Source organism: Lathyrus oleraceus, chromosome 6 (assembly GCF_024323335.1).
Source record: "Lathyrus oleraceus cultivar Zhongwan6 chromosome 6, CAAS_Psat_ZW6_1.0, whole genome shotgun sequence".
Taxonomy (NCBI): domain Eukaryota; kingdom Viridiplantae; phylum Streptophyta; class Magnoliopsida; order Fabales; family Fabaceae; genus Lathyrus; species Lathyrus oleraceus.
In genome coordinates, this window is record NC_066584.1 from 395,495,976 (window position 1) to 395,505,540 (window position 9,565).

The window sequence follows — 9,565 nt, forward strand, 5'->3', positions numbered from 1 at the left end:
TTAATTTTGGAAGATAATGAAATAAAACGAAATAAAAATAAAAATAAAATAATTCAAATGCAACGGCTATGGGAGGTGGCACACGCTGATTGGCTGGAACATTTAAATTACGCTCCAACGCGTGTGAAACACTTCATCTTCAACCTCAGAACTTGTGATTTTGCAACATCATGAACTCGTCTTTTTAACATGAATCAAACATGGATTCAGCTACGAAACACGTCATCGTTCACGTCTCCCTACATCAAAGCAATTGATTTGCTCTAAGCAGGGAGAATTTTCTCAAAAACTCGAAGAACCCTAGTTTTCAAAGTAAAATTAAATGGTTAATACTGAAAATAAATGATCAATAGGTTAGGACTTTTGATCAGTGGAACAAGGCGAAGAGTGTGGTAACTTGTTTGCTCAAGGTTGTAACTTGTATCTACCTATTCGAATGAAGCTTCATAAGTCAATAATGATGGATCTGGGAGCTAGGTTGCAGAAGGATTCAGACCAAAGCAAAGCTTCAAACACATTTAGAGGATGCCGATGAAGGATTATGGGCAAAGAAATGGAAGGAAAAGAGATTGAAACGAGAAAGAGCTTGACTGCTTTTTTGGAAGTATAGGGCTTCAATGGTGGCGGGGTTTCTTTGGCTTTCCAAGCTTGAAAATGAATGAAATAAATTACAATATTTATAGGGAATGAATATGGGTCGAAATACGTGTAAAATTGGCTCGAATTCATGTGAATTAAGTGGGAAATTTTTAGATCCCGAATGTGTGGATTTTTGGTGTCAAACTCGTGATTTTTGAGGTTTTAAAGTCATTTCAAGTTGTACTCATATGTGTTTGGTAATGGGTAATTAGTTTGCATGCGTGAGAAGTGGTCCCAAGTTGATTTGTGCAAGTTTCAACATTATAGGTGACAGACCAAAACAGAGTTAGGGCACCATATTCAAGCTTAGGCCAAATCCAATATACTCGTGCGTTTTGTGATTTTATTTGAGCTGAATGATCACCTCGTGGAGTAGAATAAGATTTAAAAATAATCAATCCAATGGGAGCTTTGAGGTGAAATTTATGGTCTTATGAAGTTGAGGTCGTGACCCGGTTTTGTGGGCTAGGCAATTGGTCAAGCATTTTGCACCATGTTTGGTCATTTTGGGGATCTATGTTCATGAGGCCATAAATTTTGAGGCCTAATTGTATATAAGCTTAACATAATGCAAAAGTAATGGGATCAAAAGGATAATTGATTTGAAAATGGAAAGGGTGGAAAGTAGGGGTCATGGCAAGGTTTTGGCCCATTTTGGCAACTTGGTCGTTGGCACAAATGAGGTCCTAAATGGATGAATTGATGTTTGAACCTTGAATAAAAGTTGTAAAGGATTCCAAAAGGCACATTTGGCCCAAATAATATTGGCATTTGGATAAAAATTTAAGGAGTTCTGGAGTTTGGACCAAAGGTATGGCATTAGGTCAAACCACCTTGCTCCCTTTTTGCCAATTTGAAGTTTTCTTGCATTTTAAACCATGATGATGATGGAATGAATATCCCTTGAGAAAATATTGATTAGGGCTTGAGTGCTATGTGATTTATCTTGAAGATTGAGGATTGTGGCATGGAGATCAACACATGAAACACCTTTGACACAACTTGAACCAAACTTGCATTTCCCTTAATCAAAGAACTTGGCTTTGCCTTGATTTGAAGCATAATCACCTACTTGGATAACAAGGGAAAACAAGTACCAACACTTCATGAAGTTAGGGTTAGTTGATAAGTGAAACCCTAGGGTTAAGATACAATATACAAGGTGGCCATGCTTGTGATTCCATGACCAAATGCAATGGTCAGGCATGATATGATTTGATATATGCACATGAGGTATATGAAAAGAAGAAAAAGAAAGGGTAAATTTTGGGCTATGAAAATATGTTTCTCTGGTATACATATATAGCTTGTAGCATTCAGTTTCACTTGTCTAAATAACACATACAGAACCCTAACGAAGAACCCTTGACAAAAGAGCCCTAAACAATGAGAGCCATAAACCCATATCATCTTCAATACGAAGATGTTATATGTTTAGTGCTATCATTTCTTCTTCAGAGATCCAAATCGTTTTATTTTACTTCTTCTTCAAAGATATGGTATGTTAAACATCACTATTAATATTGTTGTCATATTGTTGTTGTTAGTGGTAGTGGTGGTGGTAGTGGTGTTGTTGAGATCTGAAATCATAGAGGTTTTCTTATTATTATTGTTGTTGTTGTTGTTGTTATTGATGTTGTTTATATCGATGTTGTTGTTCTTGTTGTTAAGACCCTAAACCCTATAGGTTGTTTATTGACAATGTTATTCTTGATATTGTTGTGATGTTGTTGATAGTTTTTTTGTGTTAATGTTTAATGTAAGTTGTTGTTTTTGAGTTGAGTTTATTAAATATATATGTTGTATTTTAGTTGTTGTTATTGTGTTTTAGTAGAGATTGATATTGAGATTGAGATTATGTTTTTTTTTATTCTTTGTGAATCTCTCATCTTGTTCCGTCGAATTGAGTTTATTATATCTAATATCGATTATTTGTTTCACTAACCCCTCTTTGAACATATAACCTAGTAAATTAATTTTGGAAAGAATCATATAAAGAATTATGTTGTATCTAAAACTTATCTTATACTGATTAATGATTTCCTAGCATTCTGCAACTCATCATTCATCTCATTTTATTTTATTGTTAAAATCTCTTCAATACTTCTAGTTTTCATTCAAATTTCTTCCATATTTGTTCATTTTTCAAAGCATCAAATTTTATGTTATTAAGAATGAATTAGTAGAAAAGGAAGTGTTGAATAAATAACTTGAAACATTAGAGATATTTTAACTATAAAACAACGTGAGATGAATGGTGAGTTGAAGGATTCTTCAAAATCACTAATCAATGTAAGTTGTTCTTCAAATATAACACAATTGTTCATATAATTATTTTTCTAACCAATTTTGAGAAGTTATATGTTCAGTGTAGGGTTTGGTGAAATAAGAAATACACGTTAGATTTAATAAACTCAAAGTTGTTCTACCCCTCGGTTTTATTAGATAACCGATGTGAAAATGTGGTATATCTTTCGGTGAAATTACAAAACCGAGGGGACATGTGTTTTCGCCATTTCAGAATTCCAAAAAGGTTTCCCTAGGGATCGAACCCATGACCTTTTCACATAACCTTTGGTTAATTTAAAACCGAGAGGTAAAGTGTGTATTTTTCATGATGCCCTTTGTTATCTTGCCTCTGTAGCCAAGGTTAAATGCATTTCGCGTCTGAGGTTAAATGTGTTTTTTCTAGTAGTGCTTCGTAAATTTATAATAAATTTCTCACCCAGAACAATTTCCTCATTAAACTCAAGAACGCTTTCATAACGCTATGGCTAAACCCTCTATTTATAGAGATTGATAGAAAAATAAAAAGTGAGATATTCACGTTTTTCTGGATGAAATGAAAAGAAGAGGAAGCATTTTATTTATAGGCCACAAAATGGTTTATTTTAGAAAACAATCCATATGCCAAATAAATGACCTAATCGATTAGATGTTTTTAGTAATCGATTATTGTTGTCCAAATTGAAAGGTTTTGATAGAGAGTCATTATCATTCATTAAGATATTGTCATAATCGATTATGAACTTGATTCACCTTCATCTAATTAATTAGCATTTGTTATAATCGATTAGACAGTTAAAAAAACTTGTCTTAATCAATTTGGCAATTTCTAAAACATTTGTCCAAAAACATTGTTCTAGATGTTAATTGAAAAAGAGAGGATTCAAAAATACTTTTGTGTGTGTATGTGTGTGTGTGTGGGGGGGGGGTGTTTTAGTCATAATACTTACGAAAACTCCCTTGTGTTTTTAAAAAACATTTATCACTCAATCAGACACGGTCAAGCGAGCTTTCACATTTCCTCTCTTTCACACTTTAAAGCTTCAAGTCCTTTTTTCCGGATATGCCATTTAACTAAGCACTTCACTTGAATTTTCCTGAGTCTTGAGATATCTTAAAGTTAGTCACCATCAAAAGAGGGTAGAGATATCACAGGTGATCATGAATCCTAATTATTTAGCTTAATTATGAGGAATAGTGTGATTATCCACTTTGTGCATATTTGACCTCTTGACTAGATTTATTATTTGATTGTCTTTATGCATTATTATCATCCAAGCCACTTCAAGAGTTGTTACGTCTTCAGGTGTTGTCATCATCAAAATCATGACATTATCAAAACTAAGCATATCTTGCTTATCTATGAGCTTTAATCACTTTCTAATTATATCTGCAAGCACATAGTTTCACACTTCTTACAAAGAGAGAAAATTGAGGATATGTAATATCCCTTACTCTAAAGTTGCTCATCTATTGGCAATTTATTATGCATTAATCTCCAAACAACTAGGGATTTTGAAAGAAGGAAGTCTTCATCTCAAATAGCCATGGCGCAATGAAGATTTGGGTAAAGTTGATCTTTGAAAATATAGGCCTCATTTAGAGTCAATAAGCCATAAGGTAGACTGAAGATATCGAGTCTTTCTTCAAGAAAGGGGAATAAGTCTTCCTAAGCAACATTAAAATACCACATATTATCCTCGACAAAATCGATAACTTTAGCATTTAGATTGATGTGCAAGTGTTGAGAATCATATAAATCCATGGAATCAAATAGAGGCTCCCCACACCTAGAGTCATATTATAAATTAATCATATATTTGTCTCCAAGAACCAATGTTGAATTATCCTTAACTGTGCTGAATCACTACTCTGAAAAACACCTATCATAACAGTTGGAAAAGATATACAACCACGTCCGACCAAACATTGTGAGGTAAGGTGTGATTGTATGTAAGATGCTTTCCACCACAGACGTATGACTATTGTAATAAACTAGGTAGCACTCTAAATATCACAACGATCGAAGTATACAACCATTTTGATATGAAGCGAAAGATCATGGGTTCGAAACCTAGTGATTGTATGGTTTATAATATTTTGCGTTATGTCTATAACAACGGTTGGTATAAATAACCTGAATTAAATACTTTGTTTTTTTTAATTTAATTTTATTTATTCATATATTACAAACCTGTATTTTTTTTACCTGTATATATACAAAATATCAAATTAAGCAATAATAATATATTTACAATCATCAAAGACGAAGTCATGCAATACCATCCCCATTTTCAACTAATGCATTGAAAATAAACGCCCAACATCTAAGGATGTCGTCTAAGTCTTCAGGGGAGAAAGGTGTCATGTCATTAAATGTCTATATAAACAAGTGAAACAAATTGAATATCACGTGATTTGAATTATATTAGAAAATTACTTTGACATTAATATGTTATTGAAAATATTTTATGACATTATATATATTTGATCCCACTAATCAACAATGTCGGTAGAGGCGGTATTAAACATATGTTTCATTACATAGTACCAACACTCGTATCCATATACTTGTTTCTTAGTCTACAAATTTAAACATTATATATATATATATATATATATATATATATATATATATATATATATATATATATATATATATATATATATATAATATATATATATATATATATATATATATATATATATATATATATATATATATATATATAAAAGTGAATGTCGTAAGTAATCAAATTATCTTGGACTCATAAAATACGAGTTTTTTTTAGGATTGTTCAACCTATAATATCTCTCCACAATTTTGTATATTAATAATGATTTAAAAATATTATACTCTAAGATCGTTACAAAGTGAAAGAAAATATTACTAAAAGTCTTATAAACACAAAATTATTTGGTAATAATTTATTTCATCAAAGAAAATAGTACTAAATATCTCTGAATGAACGATACAAGTATTTTGTAAAATATGAAAACTACCTATAAAAGAGAAACTATCATTTTAAAATTACGACTCATTGTAGAATGATGTTAAGTAACACTCTTTCTCCCCAGCTATCAATGATGTTAAGTATTCTGCAAGCTTCCTCTCTCTCATTCTGCAAGCTTTTCCAGAAACCATCTTCCACCCCGTCGAAAATCGTCTCTGGCGGCGGTGGAGTCCCAGACTCATAATAAACCCACTATTCAACTCCTCTCTTCATCTCCTTTCTAACCTCACCCTTTAAATTACCAAAACCCTAGAGAAAACCCTCTGATTCACTCATGGAACCGAAACCCTACATGTCTCTAAGTATAAATAAGCTCCAAACATTGAGTAGATTAAGAAAATAAAGGGGAAATCGTGCCAGCATGAAGAATTTAATCACATAGTATGGTGATTTGGCGTAAAGGATAAAAGAGAAGTTGGTTTCGATGCTTACCTATCGGAGACGCTCCGATGGCTCTTCAATGGTGGTGGTGACAGAGAAAGAAACCTAGAGATGTTGCGATATCCAAGTAAGAATTATTTTTCCTCTGCTTTTAGATAATCCACGAGTATTTTTATTCTTCCCCTTTTCTTCTTGAGTCTGAATTATAGAGTTAGGAATGAAAGAGATTGTTGCATGATGATGAACAGAGTGATGAAAGATTGAGCAGTGAGGTTGAGCCCTACTCCATCAGAGCTTCAATGTGAAGTTCTGATGAGTGATGTCAAAGGGGTTTGGTGATATGTGGGTGATGATGAGGCTGTAATTTTGGACAGAGTGATTTGAGGGTGAAAATTGTTGATGATGAGGAGTGAAAAATGGTGGTTTTTATAGGTGAGGGTGAATGAATTTTGGAGGGAAATTCTATTATTTGGTTAAGTTTGGATGATTTTGAGTCCTAGGATAATGATCCTCATAAGAGATTAAGGAAGGGTTATGATTGAGTCTCAATGAAGTAGTTAGAATTTGTATTTGTCTAATGGAAATTAGTTAGCTTTTGTGTTAGTTTGAGACTGAATTGAAGTGTGTTTCAAGTGAGTTTTAATTTGGTTTTTGTTGTATATTGAAAATGGAGATTTTAACTGTTTGGGCAGGTTGTTAAGTGCGGTCGACTAGGGCGGGTTTAGTTATTCGGTTAGGGTTAATTTGAAGTGAGTTTTGAAGTTTTGAAATTCAAATTCTGCAGTATTCTCACTACGTTTTTCCTTCAAATTTTCACTGTATACAATATTCATAAGAGGGTCTCCTTCTTGCAGCTTGTAGCCAGCAATGGAGTTCAGAATCCATATATTACTTACAACCGTTGAATCGGTAGATCTTGCCAAAACCTCTGCAGCATGTCGCCTTTGGCTAAAAGTGGCACCCTTTTCCAAATGATTGCAATTAGCAGGAACGTCAAGATTGTAGATTACGAGGGCTTGGTGCGGCCGCATATGATGTGGTATTTCATTTTGGTCACCTGATACTATTTTTCTATGCATATTGAAATGTCCCTTATGCTTAATTTATTGAATGCAGATACATAATCATCTACTAGTTCAAATTCAAACAAAGCATCTTCAATATCAGCATTATGGAAACACTTTCTTTCCTTTGCATCACCAACAAATTTTCTCCACACAGACTTATTATTAACCAATGTTGTAGCATTTCTTATCATCCAAAGGCAATGCCTAGCCCTAGTGATTGCAACATTAGCTCTTTGTATATTGGAAAGAAAACCAAAATTTCCACTCATATTTGATCTAGTTGTTGATATGATTATAATGTCTTCTTCACTTTGGTATCATTCTCTTTGTCAATGAAGAATTCACACATTTTTCCTTGAAGCCTTTTTTCCTCTGGGTATGGTCCTTGACCCGTAAAAGAGCTTCTTTTTCTGTTAAATCTTCACGTACAACGTCCATTTCGATTACACTGGAGGAAGAGCATTCTCCAGAATTATCCATCTCATTATTTAAGGAATCTGAAACAAGTGCCATATTTGACTTTGAAGAGGAACAAGTAATATTCGGTTGCCACGACATGTTTTTCATATGGATCACAAGGAAGTTGGCTAATGAGTATATATGATTTCGCGTCCGCACCACTTTGTGAAGTGCGCGAATGCTCTTTAGATGATGCGATAGACCTACCACATCGAAAGATGTTCTGAGGTCTCGAGCCAAGGCATTGAAAATTCTAGGAACCATCTTTCAAGGTGCTAATGTTGCTTTTAGGCGAGAGAATAGTCTGCGCCGAGAAAGCGAGAGTCGGGTAGAAGCTGGTCCTTCATCATAGTCATCATCTTCAATATGGTTATGGACTGAGTTAATCATTTTTTCATGTCTTTTTGGATCTCAATGAAATTTGAACCTTATGTATTTTGTTAAAAGAAGGGAAGAATCAATTTGCATGTAAGTTTCTAACTTAGTGTGTAAAGCAATTAATGACTTGTGTTATTATAACTTAAGTGTCCATTCTAAATTCGTATTTCATTAGGGAGATGATAATGATATATAGATGGACATTCTTTTTGTAACTTCCACACCTATGATGAAGCAATTGTTTCTTTGGCACAATGTTTCTACAGCTTTTAGAATTCCTTCAGAGGTTATGCTAGTGCATGCCGGAATATGAAGCTCTTTAATGGAAGGGTTTTGTTCTATGACCCTTTGTAGTCCTTGATTAGTGATGTGGATACAGTTCACAAGAGCAAGTTTTTGAAGTCTACCATTGGCTTTGGATGTGACGTTCAACAGAGTCTCGTTGGTGGTTCGATAATTGAGAAGAGTTTCGATGATAATACAAAGCCATGGCAATACATCATTATTTCCCTCCTCAAAATAATGGGCACCAACCTGCAGTTTCCCTTTTACTTCCGCCGATTGTTGTTCATCCTTTTTTTTCTTTTATATAATTGTACAATTTAAACTAAATGTAATGACGGATTGAAATGTAATATAAAAGACAAAGGGATTAATTACTATACGCAGTTAGTAGTTAGTGTAAAAAGTTTTACACTATCAATTCATCACCATCACTCATTTGCATTACTTTATAAATTTTTAAAATAAAAGTCAAACTTGTTTCAATATCCTTTTACACTGTCAGTGTATTCCAATTAAACTCAAAAATAAATATTTGAATTAATTAATATAAATGCTATTCGTTTTGATCTTATTTTCCTTATGTTAAAAATTAATTAAAGCAGTGTAAATTTAATATTTGAGATACAAATTCAAATATCAAAGATGTAATATCAATCAACTTTTGATATAAGATGGTAATAAAATATAAATGCAAAAATGTAAGCAATGCAAATGAATTTTGAACCAATTGCACATGAATTAGCAACGAAAATCAATCGAGTCAAACTTTGACTTTTTGACTTTTATTCCAAAATATATTGATGAATGATAATGATACAGATGAATTGTGAGCAGAGAATTAACCGTAAACAATTAATTTTTGGACTATTCATACATTTGGATCTCTGAATGATTTAATGAAACGAATGATGGTATGAATGGAATGATCATGCCATGCTATTGTGGATGAAAAAAATCTTATGGTAAAATTTAAGGTATGACAAGATGGACCAACTAATGTTATTCGCAATACCAACAACTAGCCTAATGGTTTCAATTCTAGCAACTTGTACAAAT

General features: G+C 33.0%; 1 long non-coding RNA gene across 1 annotated transcript; it reads left to right on the forward strand.

Annotated features, from left to right (window-relative positions):
• The first annotated feature begins 5,940 nt into the window (after positions 1–5,940).
• Positions 5,941–8,994, forward strand: LOC127091489 (uncharacterized). Its single transcript, XR_007791925.1, has 3 exons — positions 5,941–6,447; positions 7,175–7,359; positions 7,437–8,994. It is a non-coding gene; the product is annotated as an uncharacterized LOC127091489 (long non-coding RNA).
• The last annotated feature ends 571 nt before the right edge of the window (positions 8,995–9,565 follow it).